Here is an 18,431-nt window from a genome sequence, read left to right as displayed (position 1 = left end):
GGGACTATAGTGCTTTTATATGTTAGAAATCTCTTTTCCAAATGGAGAGGCCATGCTAACTAAACTCTACATAGTTCTAAATTTTACATTTCTTAGAACATTTGACCAATCATAAAGATATTTCTACTTACCTTCTATAAGATATTTCTTACATTTTCAATTTTCACCTATATCATTAAATAACAATTATAGTTGTGACCTTCAGGTAATACTTGTCTTAAAAATTAGGGAAAATGAAAATCAGTTTGACCTTCTTAAAACTAAAACAAACCAGCTAAAATATTTTTTTGTAAAAAAATAACAATTTCAATTTATCCCATTCATAATATGTCATTCCAACTCCATCTAACATGAAAAAAGTAAGACCATCAAGACCATCATACCCAGAGGTTAACATGCTCTTTCAATATAATATTCTACATATTTTATTATAACAATAGTTATTTTTTTAATCAAAATTTTCAAAAAATAGAAAGCTTAATTTACACTACTAATTCTAACATTCAAATATCACTAAGCCTATGAAGCATACTCTTTATGTGACAATATTTTTTATCAACTCCTTGATATAGATAATTGTGAATTGTGATTTTGTAAATTAATTACAATGAAGTGGCGAAGAGAAAAAGGACACAAATTCAGAGCTTGAGGAAGGGAATTGCTTGGGAATTTGGAATGGATAGTTGAGTATTTAATGGCCACCATATCCCTGATTATTTATTAATTGAGGCTTGACTGAGTCTTTAATGGTTGTATGATAAGCAAGAGGTGGAGTATGGGGCTTCCTGAGTCGAAGACAACCCCTTTACTCCCATGCCATGCCTCATGGACCACGTGGGGAGTCAACATGAAAGGAAGAGCTTAGGTAGCATAGGAAGAAAACTAACTAGCAATGATGGGAGGAGGAGCATTCGAGAAAAAAATAGAGGTAGAAGAAAGGAGGAACTCTGAAAGGGGATTACATATATACAACATTGAGAGGAGAGTGTTTTGGAAGAGAAAAATGGTAGCGTTGTGAGGAAAATAAAGGAAGGAAGCATTGGGCAAGAGGAGAGAGTGCAGATAGCAGTGCGTCTAGGATAGCTCACCAAAATACTACAACATGTTGGTAAGAGTGTGGGAGGAGATAAGAGGATCTACAAGCTAAGACTATGTTGTGGGCTCAGGTGGCAACAACATGGAGAAGCATCTCTACTCAACTGGATGAAGATATGCTCTAGATTCCCTATATCAACTGACGGTGGAGATGGATGTCTAGATTCTCTGTATCTGAGGGTGGAGATGGTGTGGTCTCTAGATTCTCTGCTTAAGTTAATGAGTGTGTTCTAATTCACTTGATCATTCCTCCTCAAGCTCTGAATTTGGATCGAGGGTGGTTGACTGTAAGAAATATTGCAGTGCAGTCTTCAAAAGGTTGGGTGGATAGTTGTAGTCCCAATCCAAGTTGCAAGTATTTTAACTACCAAATATTTTACCTATTGTGTTATTGTGTAATGAATACAATATGAATTCTTATTGTTATCATTAAAAATGTGTATGTCCATGATGGGGAATGCTTATTTCTGTAAATGAATGTCATTTAGCTGCGTATTGCTATGATTCGAACACACATATAGTTAATAAGGAATGATGTTCTTATGGGTGTGAATGTAATGTCAATGCTTATTGTTGTTTTTAAATGTGTATGTTAATGAGAATATCCTATGTGGTCTCAAGCACATTGTTTTATTATTTATTGACATGAATGTGAGTGGCTAATGACTTTTTGATGTCGGATGTTTAGTCAGAACATTTGACTACTAAAGGAGAGCTATGTATGCACTCTTGGTGGAAGCTAACTGGATTGATACAGGTCATCATGGAATGCGCAGGTGCATGTTTTGCCTCTATGGTACAAGGTTTCTTGTATGAATGTGTGTATGATTTCTAGTGGCATTCATGTGATTAATAGTCAAATGATGCATTACCATATGCCTGGAATGTAATGTGTACGTATATGCCTAATGTTATTATTGTTTTGTATATGCCAATGAAGTAGAAAGTTGATTTCTTGAGTAAGTTTATGGGAAATGAACACTACTATATTTAATAATGAGCGTGACGTAAGCCTATTTTCCAAGGTCTAAGAGGCATGGGGGGGAATATTTGGGTAATGAGTTAATATTTCTCATATTTATATGCTTGTAATTTATGGCTCTGAGTTGTTGAGTTCTTTAGAATTGTAATCCCTTATGCATGTGTATGAGCTCAAGAGGGCTAGTTAACTATATATAAACATATGTATATGTCTATATATGTAGATGAGACAGTTCGGCCATTCGTTTAAGCTCCGAAGGGGCAGGTTGCTTGGTTGTGTCAAGAGAGGCCTTGATATATATATATATATATATATATATATATATATATATAGAGAGAGAGAGAGAGAGAGAGAGAGAGATATTGGTGAGGTCAGGAGGGATCGCAACCATACATTGATAGAGGAGAGATCCTCTAATATGTGTGTATGTAGAATGGTAGATTCTAATCATGCCCCAAAAGAATGAGAGTTTTCCTTAGTATCGTAGGTTCGAGGGGAGGGAGTAGGTTGAGGTGAGATATTTTATCCTGACGTCATCACAAGGCCTTGCAGCCTCCGACCTCAAAAGGGTTTGTGGCATGCACAGTCACGAGATGGGAAAGTCGAGGCGAGACGAGTGGTGGTTGATGAAGAGATCTTCCATCACAAGAAACAATTATTGTTGTCTCAGTATCGAGCTTAATTGAAGTGGTGTGTCTTGCGTGGTAGCGTTGGAGGAGAGCGGGGTGAGAATGACAGGGCAAAAAGATGGAATGTCTCTCTAGAAGGTGGCAAATATTTGTGCATCTCAAGACCTCAAGGTCTCAGACCTCATGTTAACCACACAACATAGTGGCTTAAAATGGGAAGAGAGAAAGGTTGACGGGCTGATAGACGAAAATATCTTCTTGTCGAGTGGTGTGAAAAGTTTGTCCCACCCCAACCTGTTGATAATAGCCAAGGAGTTAGGTCGAGGACCAAGGTTTCATATAAAAAGGATTAGTTGCATGACGTGTGTAGCCTCGATCCAGTGGGGGCAAGATGGGACTATGATGTGGCACATGCCTCATGGGGATAAAGTTGTCTAATTGTGTTTATATGGCCATGATAGGTGACATGGAGGGATTTCCACGTAAGCACCATGTGAGGCATGTGGCAGTATCTTGCTAGTGTGACAAAGGATCGATGGAAAACTTTAAAAAATCATATCTTCTGATTGGGGAGTTGGATTTAGTTAGAAATTATATTGTTGGAAAGATCTCAATGAACTTGACATGATGGCGATGTTTATTTTGAGTCTCAAGGAAGTTAAACAATGAGGAATGTTTAAGACCCCATTTCCATGATAGGGCTCTGGAGCTCAAGTCAGTGATAGTAACACCTTCTTCTAAGTCTCAAGGAAGTTAAACAATGAGGAATATTCCCCATTTCTATGATAGGGCTATGGAGCTAAGGTCAATGATAGTAACACCTTCTTCTACCCTTAAGATGGTCTATGGGGTGAATGGGATTGTTACACTTTATCTCTACTTTCAAGGATGGATCCTAATGGGTTGTTAATATAGTATAGTGATGTGTTGCAACAACAAATTACAAGGTAGGTTCATATTTTCTAGCCATTTTAATAATACATTTAACATTCTTATTAGTGTTTTCATTTATCTCAACATTTCAGTATTTTGATAATATAACATCATCATTGGATATATGTTCTATTTTAAGACAATAATTATGGACCAATTTTTATTGTCAACTTCTTTGTGAAGCATGACATTTTGTATAGAGTTAATTTAGCTAGTATATATACACTTAACGTAAATATCATAATTTAATCAGTATGTTTGTATTCCTAATGAGCTGAACATGTTAAAAAGTTGGTATTTTATATTTTATATAACTCACATACAAGGTTAAAATTGAGGTATTATATCTTCTATCATGATTATAGTATATGGTTACAACATCTTATTTTCTATGTCCCCTTTTGCATTCTAATACATCCTAGTTTAACTCATATTTATCATTTTTCCTTCCTAATACACACCTTTTAGTATCCTTCTACATCACTACTTGTGTCCCAATTTGTCTATAATGTTGTTAATTCCACCCAAACATCATCTTTTTGCAATCTTATCTACATTTCATATTAATCTTCTTCCAAAGATATTTCCTGCACTAACCCATTGTATGCCTAAATCCAACTCCTTATGTTAGGTTTCTAGTCTAAAAAGTTAACTATCTCTTTCCAACTCAACTCACCTGACTCTTGGCGTTTTAGCTTCTACTTTCTTAAACAAAATTGTCGATACCTTTATACTACATTTTATCATAAGTAGAGGTTTCAAATTATTGTCATTGTTGGGGCTTAGAAAATAGATGATAGCAGTTCCATGCATCTGTTACTTGATATTTATACCACTATGAAACACATCATTTATGGTCTATTGGTTACAATGCATCACTTATGGGTGTTGTTTAAGTGCTTCATTTTATATAGTGTATTACTTAAATTTGTCTATTATAGTGTGAGTGAGATGCTTATGTGTATTTCTTCTAGTGTGTTGTTTATGTACATGTATTGGTGCTTAAGTGAATAATTAAAGTGTGTTACATAAGGTGCATCAGTTATTTGCATTATTTTCACACATCACTTATGTGCTGCTAATTATGGTGAATTGCATATGTGTGTTGGTTAAGATGGTGCATCATTGCTTATGTGTGTTTCTTGAGTGCATCACTTAAGTGTGTCATTTATGGTGCATTGATCATTTGTGTCTATTATGTTATGTAGTTTATGCGTCATTGGTCATGGTGCATCGCTTATGTATTACTAGTTATGGTTCATCACTTACGTATGGCATTTGATGTAACTTATGTGTGTCACTTGAATGCATCACTTAAGTGTGTGAACAGTTAAGCGCATTGCTTATGTGTGTCACATATGGTGCATCAAATATGAATTTTTATTAAGTGCATCGTGCATGACACATCTCTTGAATGTGTTTCTTACCATGGTGCATGTCTCAAGTGCACTATTTATGTTACTTGAGTGGGTTTCTTTTGTGCACATTACTTACATGTGTTACTTAAGTATTTGGAACTTTTGAAAATCATGGGTAAAGTGCATTCATTTTTCCATGTTGTATAATTTATCAAATATTTTCAATGAGCTATTGTTTGCCTTAATTGATATAGCCTTTAAATACATTAATAAATACCCCATTCCACTAACTAGGTGAATTCAGTGGGACCTCAACAAAATCTAGGTGATTGTGGTGTAGGTAAATTCTCATTGCGGACACAAACAATTCCTCTAGCCCGAGAGATCGGGTCTAGACAAACAAACAATCTATGGAAAACTTCCTTAAGCTAGAATCAAATAAGAGGGCCTACCTCTTAGAACGTTATTCTGCTTGGTGATGATCCTGCTTCCTTACTCCAACTACTTTTCGTTTCCTTCCTTCGAATACCTGAAACAAGCAAACAAACAACAACAACAAATGTGATAGCATACGAATTGCATTCAGCCTACTTAACAAGTCAAGGAACATTAAGCCATCAAATGTAAGATAACACTTCAATGTAGGAAATCAATCAATAGTTGTATTCATATAAGTTCAGAAAGAGATTACAACCAATGCCTTGGTGTTGCTGGTCTCCTTCGATGTATACGGGTTCCCACACTTCTGCTAGCATCTCATGGATAGCCCCATCAATGGAAGTTTTAAGGCTTCTTCCCTTTAGTCTCAAACCAAACCAAACACACTATTCTCCCTCAAACATAAAATAGAGAGCGACAAGCTATAGATGTCTTGCTCATTATTCAAGCTCCAAAAATACTAAGACTGAAACTAGTTTTGCTTGTAAAAGGAGGGGTTTATATAGCTTGGATGTGTTAGAGTCAGTCTTGTCAGTCCTTCGTCAGAGATCAAAACTCTTTCTGCATTTCATTTTTTAGGTGTCTCGCTCGATTCACTCATTTGCATTCCGCTAGGGGCAAGCCATAATCTGACGGAAGGGTCTTGTCAGTCATTACCCCTCATGCTTTGTACCTGCTGGCTCAGGTCTGTTCATCAAATCATTTTTAAGGATATTTATAGTGATGTTCGATGTCTAAATCAGCAAAGAGTTATTTTAGCCATTAGGTCTAGGATTTAATGCCAGCAGGCCAGAGGGAGGTTCAATAAGTTTCATCTCCAGATTTTCATCATCGATCATGCTCAAGGTTGATTCCTCTTCAAAACTCTGTTTTGAAGAGGAAATCATCAAATTAATGTTTGTAATAAATATGTAAAGTGTTCCGCCATGAAGTACTTTGATTGCAGCCTCGGGTCATCCTTTGCTGAAGACATGCCACCATCTCCTGCAAGAATCAACCAAAAAGCCATCGTTTCAGCCAAAAATCAAAGTGAAGAAATGCTAATTTTGACGGGAAGAAATCAAAGCTATGGCTTGATATACATATTTCTATATTTATTCATGTCATTTGCGCTCAAAAGATCGATTGAAATCGGAGTTTAGTAGGAGAGAGGGCAAACTTGTGAATTTTCAAGCTATGACTGTCTTAGTGTGTGCACGGCGCATAGGCTGGGTGTTGCGGCGCACTGGGGAGGCGCGGCGCACTGGGCGTGACCGCGCAGTGTATTTTAACATGGGCGCGGTGCACCCAGGAGGTGCGGCGCCTTGGGCCTCCCGCGCGGTGCATACATTTAAAGGCCCGAAACTGCTCGAATTTCCTCCAAATCGCTAAGAAATCACATGGAAGCCTCAATCACCAAAGTTATCTGAGCCCTCTGAGCCATTCTCCATGGAGGAAAATAGCTAATACTGCTGAGATCGGGCAGCTCTCTGCATATCTCACATGGACGGACTTGACTGTTGCAGTGACAAATGCAAAGGGAGAAACTTAGAAACTGCTTCGAAAATTGACTGGTTATGCAGAGCCTGGGCATATAATGGCTATCATGGGACCTTCGGGATCGGGAAAATCTACCCTTATTGATGCCTTGGCAGGGAGGTTGGCGAAAAATGCTATGCAGATAGGAAGAGTCCTCGTTAATAGGCGTAAGGGAAAGCTCACTTATGGATCTGCAGGATATGTGACCCAGGTAGAAAATCTACTAGGCACTCTAACGGTAAGAGAAACAATCCAGTACTCTACTAATCTGAGGCTCCGAGACAGTTTGTCTAAAGAGGAAAAGGAAGTTGGAATCGTGTTGAAGATAGGGCGCGGCGCGCGGAGCCTACTGTATGTCCTTTTATATATTAAAGAAAGCTCTGCCTAGGTGAACATATTTTTTTATTGTGATCTTGACGCTCTTCCTCAAGGTCTTGAAGGTTTCAAAGGCAGGGAAGAGATGCTTCCTTTCCAAAAACTTGTTGACAACTTTGAAGCAGAGTATGATCCTATTGCAAATGATGGTGCTTTGTTCACTTTTCGAACCAATAGAACTTCCCTTACGCAGCCGGAAGCATGGAGTGACGTTGTTGGAGAATCTGAGAAGGACGTGCTTGAATCAGCTTTCTGTGTCAATGGAAATCAACTTCTATTAAGCTATTTAAGCGATGTCAAGTATGTTTTGCAAATACGAGACTTGCAATCTGGAAATTTGCTTCATAATTTGCCAATAGATATTGGGTCAGTTTCTGGAATATCAGGAAGGCGTAAAGACAAGGAGATATTTATTGGTTTTACAAGCTTTCTTACCCCTGGCATTATCTATCGATGCAACCTAGATGTGGAAAAACCAGAGTTAGTAGTTTTTAGAGAGACTGTTGTTCCAGGCTTTGATCGGACAGAGTTTGAGGCTAAACAGGTTTTCGTGATCAACAAGGATGGAACCTAGATACCAATGTTCATTGTATCCAAAAAAGACATTGCTCTAGATGTTTCTCGTCACGCTCTGTTAAATGGTTATGGGGGTTTTAGCAAGAGCATCACGCCAAACTTTAGCGTTGATAGCATTGTCATTTCAAGACATCCCTGAGGTAGTTTTGGCAATTACAAATAGTCGTGGTGGTGGTGAATATGGAGAAGAATGGCATAAAGCAGGCTCTCTTGCCAAAAAACAAAATTACTTTGATGATTTCATCTCTGCCGCCGAGTTCCTTGTATCAGAGGGGTATACACAACCTACAAAGTTATGTATTGAAGGAGGTAGTAAGGGTGGACTTCCTTTTGCAGCTTGTACAAATTAGAGACCTGACCTATTTGGTTGCACACTGGCTCATGTGGGTGTTATGGACATGTTGCGTTTCCATAAATTTACTATGGGAGAATTTCATTGGTTGATTAAATACTCACCATTGCATGATGTAAAGACACCATGGGACAAACCCGGACATAATTTGCAGTATCTTGCTACAAAGTTATTGACAACATATCATGACGACTGTGTTGTGCCACTCCACTCTTTGAAACTCCTAGCAACGATGCAGTATTGTTCTATATGAACTTTGAATGGCATCACCTTCAAATAATATGGAGACAAGGAATAATGCCAGGAACGTTTTAAGCGTTTTCCAGAAAAGAAACGCATTGAGAGACATTGACACCTACCGAACGCCTAAATTTAAAACAAAGACATCTGTCACAGCAGAGAGATAGGAACGTATAGCCTATTTTTGTCTTTAGCCACGATTTAATGGGATCCACGCTACACCTTCTTATTGGCCATCAGAAATTTTCAGTTGGAATAATGTAACGCTATTCTGTCTTTAGAACGGGTGGATGACTCTTTCTCTATTTTTATAATTTCAGTTGTGACAGCTCCCTATTTGGATCGATTTGTTTTCTCATAGTGGGGCTTATTTATTGTATTGTAAAGCATTTGTAAAGGGTTGAAAAATTCTGGGAGCAGAGGGGAGAAAAACTCAGCACTTCATTGTACAGCTTTGACAGAGAAATAATGAAAGGTTGCAGCTCTGGTTTATGAGATTCATGTGGCGAGAGTTTAGCATGTGTCTTTCTTTCTGTTTCATATGTAGCCTATTATGTTTGACAATTCATTCATTATCATTTCTAATTGAATGCTTTTTAAGTAGAAAAGGTAGAATTCAGTTTACTGCTCTGCCTTGGGAAAGTTTTCATGTTCTATGTTTTCTTTTGTTGAAAAGGCTTCATGTATTATGCCCTTTTCGACCTCTCAATAGTCCTTTCACTCCATATTATTTACAAATTTGAATGCTAAACCCCCTACCTATCTTGCCTCATGAAACACCCTGCGTCTTTGACTTAATTTCCCTACTCATGTTGTCCTTTGTCCCCATACAACCTAGAAAACTCATTCATTCATCAAAATACCTCTTTCATATTTATTTACTAGCCTAAAATCAATTTCCCATTTCGGTCATCTCTAGCCCCATTGATTTTCTTTCGTTGAGATTGACCCGGAGAGAGCCCTCTCCTGTCCTCGTAGGGCTAGCTACGAGGCTGAGCGTGCTTTGTGGTTATCCTAAATTGTGCCTTCCTCAGCTTAAGGCAGATTTAGGCCCTAACATAGTGGCGACTCCACTAGGGAACGAAAATTGTTTGCTTGTAGATTGTCTTGCCCCAGTACATATCTCAAGTTCAGAGCTGATCGTTGATGGTGGACAACGATCATACATAAGAAGGCTGAAATCATTCACCTGATGACTCCATTCACTAAAGAATCCAGCGATCGGTGCTTCATGGTGACTCCACTGGAGGACTAACTCTTTCCCTACGAAAATGGAAGGATCTTACACAAAGTTCAGGTATCCAAAGTGGAATGGTATTCAGGATCTGGTCTGCTTTCTTGTAAATTACTTCTTTGCTGTTCTTGAAGCTGTCTTGAAAGTTTTTCAGAATTTGTTGTATGATAAAGGTGATCAAAATCTTCACTCGACCTATTCAAAAAGTGTAAATATTGAGTTCCCCTTTGATCCTGGCCTCCTTACTTTTCCCACATCTTACGATGCCTCTCTTCAGAGTGATGAGCCTAAAGAAATCAAACCTGATCCCGTCGCTCTTGTATATATTCCTATAGCTGTTATAATCCCAGATAGGTATAAACCTCTTGTTTTACCTTCTGTTCTTCATGCTTTCCCCAAAAACTATGATCTATACTTGCCAAGATTCGACGGTGAATGTACGAATGTCAATGCTGAGCAACATGTGCTGAATGTTGAGACTTTTCTAGACCTTTTTGAAGTTGATAACGAAGATGTTAGTATTAGGCTTTTTTCTCTTTCTTTGCAAGGCAAAGTCAAGAGTTGGTTCAAAGCCCTGCCTGATGCAACCATCTCAGATTTCCAGCAGTTCGTCAAAATTTTTCTCGATAGGTGGATGATCGGACAGAACCTTTTCCTTATTGTAGAAGAGTATAACCAGCTGAAAAGACGGCCAGGGGAGATAGTACAACAGTTTTCAGCTAGATTTAATCAAGTTTATTATTCAATGCCGGTTGATATAAGACCTCCTCCTAGATCTGCTCTCTTGCACTACCCGGGTGCCTTTGATCCGGAAATGGAGTTTCAGCTGAGAGAAAGGAATGTCGCAACACTTGAAGAGATGCAGAACAATGCAGTAAATGTAGAGGCTCACTTGCTGATCAGAAGGGCAAGGTTGAAAGAAGAAGAGATGAAAAACGTGGATCCAGAGAAAACGACACCTTCAGAGGAAAAGCTTGACATTTTGGTGAGTGCAGTAGAAGAGATAGTGCAGAAAATGACTGCAAAAGATGAAAATGACATTCATGAACAAGTTGCTGATCCAAAACATATTGTTTCTTGTCTCAGTTGTCATAATGATTGTTTTGTAGATCATCTTGAGGAAGAAAGACATGTTGATATGACATGTATGCTTGATGATGTGTTTTATATTGACGATTTGCCTCAGTTTGATCAGTATGATGATGATGATTATGTTCTCCAAACAGAAGCTAATCTTGCAGACAAATCAACAGCCAGTTTGTGGGATGAGGAAGTTCACTTACAGCAGCTCGAGTACAGTGACCAACCGATACATATCAGCTATGACAATGACGAGGAAAGTGCAGCAAATTGGGAAGTAAGTGAAGGATCTTTACCTTTTTGCTTTGATTCATGTCAGTTCATCAGAGACAATTTCCGTGCAATCAGAAATCAGCTGTCGACTAGTCTTGATTTGGAGCCTCTTGAGGGCGATGAAAACTCAGTGCCAGACTTCTCATATTCAGATTTCTAGCCCCCAAATGCCATTAGTTGTCAAGTTGCAGATGAGGACATGGAAGCTGGCACATGTGATCAAATGATACAAGAAGATTCCTTACCTTTCTGTTTTGAATCATTTCAGTTTTTGAGAGGTAAATTGCATAGTAAATCTTCAAATGAGCAGCCTATAGGAAATCAACAATCTCTCAGTTCTAATATTGAGGATGAGACAGATGGCGAAATTCTTGAGCAAGTTGTTAATAAGAAATCTTCCCCTGAAATGATTGACGAAATCATTTTGGATATAAAACCCTCTCTAGCACCAGATTCGCAGCCACCAAACACAATTGAAGGTCAGATTACAGATGAAGGTGTGGCAGCCGAAATACATGACCTAATGATGCAAGAGGATTCTATACCCTTTTGTTTCGAAATATTTCAGTTTATAAGGCAGAATCTTCGTAATATCTCTAAAGAAAAAGATGAACAGCCAATAGGATGTCATACAGTTTCAATAGATACATCGCAACAGTCCCCTCAAGTTTTTGATGATCCTTTTGCTCATGTGTTAGATTCTGTTTGCTGTAAAAATTCTTCTCCATCAGCCAACCATGTGACAAAAGAGAATGTTGATAATAATATGATTCCAAGGCCACCTTCATTGTCTTGTTTAACGGATTTTTCATTACAAAGCTCAGATCAAAGTTTGCAGTCATATGAGGAGATTGATAAAGGAGACTTTTGTTCTGGTTGGAAACAACAACAGAGTTTGGTCCTTCACGAAATTCAGGATCCTTTTGACAGCTTGCTGCAATCATCAGAGAAAGACAATGCAGATGTGAGGAAAGGTTCAATATCCAGCTATGAAGATTACTTGGACCAGAGCAGTAATATGTTAATGAAAATCAATGGCGATGCTTATGAAGATCCTTTTGCAACATTCTTGAATTCGTCCAGCCAATTTATGCTTTGCAAGTTTATCAGCAGTGAACTTGATTCCAAGTTTCCATGGAAGTTTCCTTTCAATTCTTCCCTTTTCCAGAGCATCATAAAGCATTTGGGAAGAGATCAAATATTAGCCATGATGCTCACATGGTTGCATTGGCTGTTCCATTTCACTTGATCGGGTGGTGGAAAGAGTAATTAGAGTAGGTTTGATGAATAAGCTCAAATATGAGCATCTTTCCAGTTTGTTAGTTATGATTTAGTCATGTATGGTTTTATTATGGTCTTTAGTTTTAGTCTTCAATCAGAGTCCGTCTACATAATGTCAGTTTCCGTGTTTTGACTCCATAGCCTAATGGATAGAGACACTGTCTGCTCTCCCAAAGATCTGTCGTGCTTGGCACCTCCAAGGAGCTGGAGCTACCATCCCCATAGGAGCCAATGTTAGAGTCGGTCTTGTCAGTCCTCCATCAGAGATCAAAACTCTTTCTGCATTTCATTTTTTAGGTGTCTCGCTCGATTCACTCATTTGCATTCCGCTAGGGGCAATCCATAATCTAACGGAAGGGGCTTGTCAGTCATTACCCCTCATGCTTTGTACCCGCTGGCTCAGGTCTGTTCATCAAATCAATTTTAAGGTTATTTACAGTGCTATTCGATGTCTAAGTCAGCAAAGAGTTATTTTAGCCATTAGGTCTAGGATTTAATTCCAGCAGGCCAGCGGGAGGTTCAATAAGTTTCATCATCGATCATGCTCAAGGTTGATTCCTCTTCAAAACTCTGTTTTGAAGAGGAAATCGTCAAATTAATGTTTGTAATAAATATGTAAAGTGTTCCGCCGTGAAGTACTTCAATTGCAGCCTCAGGTCATCCTTTGCCGAAGACATGCCACCATCTCCTGCAAGAATCAACCAAAAAGCCATCGTTTCATCCAAAAATCAAAGTGAAGAAATGCTAATTTTGACGTGAAGAAATCAAAGCTATGGCTTGATATACATATTTCTATATTTATTCATGTCATTTGTGCTCAAAAGATCGATTGAAATCAGATTTTAGTAGGAGAGAGGGCAAACTTGTGAATTTTCAAGCTATGACTGTCTTAGTGTGTGCGCGGCGCATAGGCTGGGTGTCGCGGTGCACTGGGGAGGCGCGGCGCACTGGGCGCGACCGCGCATTGCATTTCAACACGGGCGCGACGCACCCAGGAGGCGCGGCGCATTGGGCCTCCCGCGCGGCTCATACATTTAAAGGCCCGAAACTGCTCGAATTTCCTCCAAATCGCCAAGAAATCACATGGAAGCCTCAATCACCAAAGTTATCTGAGCCCTCCGAGCCATTCTCCATGGAGGACAACAACTAATACTGCTGAGATCATGCAGCTCTTTGCGTATCTCACATGGATGGACTTGACTGTTGCAGTGACAAATGCAAAGGGAGAAACTTAGAAACTGCTTCGAAAATTGACTGGTTATGCAGAGCCTGGGCATATAATGGCTATCATGGGACCTTCGGGATTGGGCAAATCTACCCTTATTGATGCCTTGGCAGGGAGGTTGGCGAAAAATGCTATGCAGACAAGAAGAGTCCTCGTTAATAGGCGCAAAGGAAAGCTCACTTATGGATCTGCAGGATATGTGACCCAGGTAGAAAATCTACTAGGCACTCTAACGGTAAGAGAAAAAATCCAGTACTCTGCTAATCTGAGGCTCCCAGACAGTTTTTCTAAAGAGGAAAAGGAAGCCGGAATTGTGTTGAAGATAGGGCGCGGCGCGCGGAGCCTACTGTATGTTCTTTTATATATTAAAGAAAGCTCTGCCTGGGTGAACAAGCTCTTTTATTGTGATCTTGACGCTCTTCCTCAAGGTCTTGAAGGTTTCAAAGGCAGGGAAGAGATGCTTCCTTTCCAAAAACTTGTTGACAACTTTGAAGCAGCATATGATCCTGTTGCAAATGATGATGCTTTGTTCGCTTTTCGAACCAATAGAAATTCCCTTACGCGGTCGGAAGCATGGAGTGACGTTGTTGGAGAATCTGAGAAGGACGTTCTTGAATCAGTTTTCTGTGTCAATGAAAATCAACTTCTATTAAGATATTTAAGCGATGTCAAGTATGTTTTGCAAATACGAGACTTGAGATCTAGAAATTTGCTTCATAATTTGCTAATAGATATTGGGTTAGTTTCTGGAATATTAGAAAGGCGTAAAGACAAAGAGATATTTATTGGTTTTACAAGTTTTCCTATCCCTGGTGTTATCTATCGATGCAACCTAGATGTGGTAAAACCAAATTTAGTAGTTTTTAGAGAGACTGTTGTTCCAGGCTTTGATCGAACAGAGTTTGAGGCTAAACAGGTTTTCGTGATCAACAAGGATGGAACCCAGATACCAATGTTCATTGTATTCAAAAAAGACATTGCTCTAGATGTTTCTCGTCACGCTCTGTTAAATGGTTATGGGGGTTTTAGCAAGAGCATCACCCCAAACTTTAGCGTTGATAGCATTGTCATTTCAAGACATCCGGGGGTAGTTTTGGAAATTGCAAATATTCGTGGTGGCGGTGAATATGGAGAAGAATGGCATAAAGTAGGCTCTCTTGGCAAAAAACAAAATTACTTTAATGATTTCATGTCTGCCGCTGAGTTCCTTGTATCAGAGGGGATACATAACCTACAAAGTTATGTATTGAAGGAGGCAGTAATGGTGGACTTCCTGTTGTAGCTTGTACAAATCAGAGACCTGACCTATTTGGTTTCACATTGGCTCATGTGGGTGTTATGGACATGTTGCATTTCCATAAATTTACTATTGGCCATTTCTGGACTACTAACTATGGCTCTTTAGATAAGGAGGGAGAATTTCATTGGTTGATTAAATACTCACCATTGCATGATGTAAAGACACCATGGGACAAACCCGGATAGAATTTGCAGTATCCTGCTACAATGTTATTGACAGCAGATCATGACGACCGTGTTGTGCCACTCCACTCTTTGAAACTCCTAGCAACGATGCAGTATTGTTCTATATGACCTTCGAATGGCATCACCTTCAAACAATATGCAGACAAGGAATAATGCCAGGAACGTTTTAAGCGTTTTCCAGAAAAGAAACGCATTGAGAGACATTGACACCTACCGAACGCCTAAATTTAAAACAAAGACATCTGTCACAGCAGAGAGATAGGAACGTATAGCCTATTTTTGTCTTTAGCCATGATTTAATGGGATCCACACTACACCTTCTTATTGGCCATCAGAAATTTTCAGTTGGAATAATGTAATGTTGTTCTGTCTTTAGAACGGGTGGATGACTCTTTCTCTATTTTTATAATTTCAGTTGTAACAGCTCCCTATTTGGATCAATTTTTTTTCTCATAGTGGGGCTTATTTATTGTATTGTAAAGCATTTGTAAAGGGTTGAAAAATTCTGGGAGCAGAGGGGAGAAAAACTCAACACTTCATTGTACAGATTTGACAGAGATATAATGAAAGGTTGCAGCTCTGGTTTATGAGATTCATGTGGCGAGGGTTTAGCATGTGTCTTTCTTTCTGTTTCATATGTAGCCTGTTATGTTTGACAGTTCATTCATTATCATTTCTAATTGAATGCTTTTTAAGTAGAAAAGGTAGAATTCAGTTTACTGCTCTGCCTTGGGAAAGTGTTCATGTTCTATGTTTTCTTCTGTTGAAAAGGATTCATGTATTATGCCCTTTTCGACCTCTCAACAGTCCTTTCACTCCATATTATTTACAAATTTGAATGCTAAACCCCCTGCCTATCTTGCCTCACGAAACACCCTGCGTCTTTGACTTAATTTCCCTGCTCATGCTGTCCTTTGTCCCCATACAACCCAGAAAACTCAGTCATTCATCAAAATACCTCTTTCATATTTATTTACTAGCCTAAAATCAGTTTCCCATTTTGGTCATCTCTAGCCCCATTGGTATTCTTTCGCTGAGATTGACCTGGAGAGAGCCTTCTCCTGTCCTCGTAGGGCTAGCTACGAGGCTGAGCGTGGTTTGTGGTTATCCTAAATTGTGCCTTCCTCAGCCTAAGGCAGATTTAGGCCCTAACAGGATGGAGGGTAGATGGTTCCTCTTATCATGGGAGAAGGCCTTATCTCTTGGATTGGTTCCATCCTAATAGGGGAAAGGATCCCAAACTAAGTTCCTCGGCTCCATCCAGCCCAACCATTTACCAGACTTCCGTTATGAAGCTTCTAGACCTGGAAGCTTCGATTCCATATTTAAAAAACTTGCCAAAAGAGGATCGACGCGACTGAGAAAAGGCTTAGTAGCGTTGTACGGTGTTAGTCTTGGTTTTAATCTCTGCAAATCGGCACGAGGAGGAAACTGGTCATTAGCGTCGGTCTTGTAAACTGGTGTAAAAGGAAGTTTCTTGGGAAATGATGCAAAAGGGAATTGTTCTGCTCATGAAGAGGGACATGATGGGAGTTTCTTCGTGATGGGGAAGCATGTAGGGTTCACTTTAGAGGTCCTCCAGGATCGTGTAACGAGGAGTGCAGGGACAACGACAAAATTTTGTGTAACAGATGCCCCCTAAAGCGTAAAGGCCGAACTAGAGTGAGGGGTGAAATGCTTTACAAATAGATGTGAGGAACTGAAGTCCGTCGTTGGAAAACCTGCAAGCAAGCATAGATACATATATATCACTGAAAACTCTGACAAATGATAAATGAATCGTGGTATGGATACATCCATCCAGAGAATGATCATGTAAATGGATCGAAGGCATGGGTGCAGCCATCTAGTAAAGAGGAACGTATAAAAACCAAGGTATGGTCGCAACCATCCAATAATGAGAAGGATCACATATGAAAATTCATGGTATGGCCGCAGCCATGCATCTGAAAGAGACATGTATATCAACATGCTCATGTCACATTTCCTTGCAACTTGGATCTGTGTAATCTGAGCCCAGGGTCTTGCGCTCCAACATGACCTGATAAAAGTACAAATCCTAACATGTGAATGAATGTGTTGAAGTCGAACATGCTAGGAAGTTGCTTGATTACCGTCAATGATGTGAACTGTTAACAAGCGCGAGAGAGACCACCAATAATGACAATGGTCCTCAAGGTACCAACAACACAATCCATGGAATGTGAATAAAGGAACTGAAGTCGAACACTCGTGAAATAACCTGATCAAAAGCCAATGATGTGAACTTGTCGTCGATTGAGAAGAACTTTCCATTAGGGCATGCAAGCTCTAAGGTACTGGAAGGAAATATATCAGCCAACTTCTTGGATAATGAGTTGAAGTCGACAGGAAGTGACCGTGTCGAAGGAGGTCCATGATGTATCACACATCATCGAAAAGAGACAAAGGGATGTAATGATCTCAGTTGATACAAAGAACCAGGAGTAAGTGTAACTGCAAAGGGACTAACTCTTGAACAAATCGAAAACACGACTTCGGTGTCTGGCAACTTTTGGATCCATAGGATTGGTGGTCATGATGATGTGACAGAGATCAAATGGAAGGAAAAAATGCATGGCCCAACCCAGGAAGGTCAATGATGAATGGAGGATATCCCAACCCGACATGAAGCAGAAAGTGTCATGTTCAAGAGTGAGCTACCGACACAATTGATAGAATTTCTCATTTTTCCCCACCATTTCTGGCAAATACCCCAATTATTTTTTATCGCAAGCTTGAAGGGGATAGCATGTGCTTGCATTGTAAGTTCATCCTTTAGATAAATTTGACCTAGTAAGTTTAATGAGCCCTAGGAAGGCGAAGCTTGTGTCCGTCATAGTGACGAATCCAATGTCGTTTAATGTTTTAATGAGTCTTACAAAGGTGTAACTCAGTATCTTTTTCATGTTTAGAGAGTTTGAAAAAGACACAGAAAAGAAAACTCCACATGGTCCCTTTTCGTACATTTACGTCTCTCGAGCCCGAAAAGGTAGAAAACGATACTTGAGAGAACGCTTGACCATTTCAGTCAAGGAGTACCTTTTTCATAATAGTTTATCCCAACCCGAAAAAGGGGTAAACGTATACTAGGTAAACAATGTTTTGCATCCTTTAATAAGTTCAAAACGACAAGAGCTCGACAATCTTTTCATGTTTAAAGAGTCGGAAAAGAGCTTAAAATCAGACTCCCCATTTTTATTCTCTTTTACGAGTTAAAAAGGGAAAAATACCCGGCGATATTTTCATTTGAGTTTTACGAGTCGATAAAAGAGCTTAAATGTGACTGCAGTACCATCATCAATGATCTGTCACCTATCACTACACAAAAGGTAAAAT

At 39.2% G+C, this 18,431-nt stretch overlaps 2 pseudogenes; both read left to right on the top strand.

The window, feature by feature from the left end:
* Positions 1 to 6,611: 6,611 nt before the first annotated feature.
* On the top strand, positions 6,612 to 8,509 carry LOC149217026 (uncharacterized; annotated as a pseudogene).
* Positions 8,510 to 13,644: 5,135 nt separating this feature from the next.
* Positions 13,645 to 15,074, top strand: LOC149217025 (uncharacterized; annotated as a pseudogene).
* Positions 15,075 to 18,431: the final 3,357 nt, after the last annotated feature.

The sequence above is a fragment of the Pinus tabuliformis genome, chromosome 1_1 (assembly GCF_031772625.1).
Source record: "Pinus tabuliformis cultivar Carrire ecotype Pingquan chromosome 1_1, CPIR1, whole genome shotgun sequence".
NCBI classification, from domain to species: Eukaryota; Viridiplantae; Streptophyta; class Pinopsida; order Pinales; family Pinaceae; genus Pinus; species Pinus tabuliformis.
This window is presented reverse-complemented; position numbering and strand designations above follow the sequence as displayed.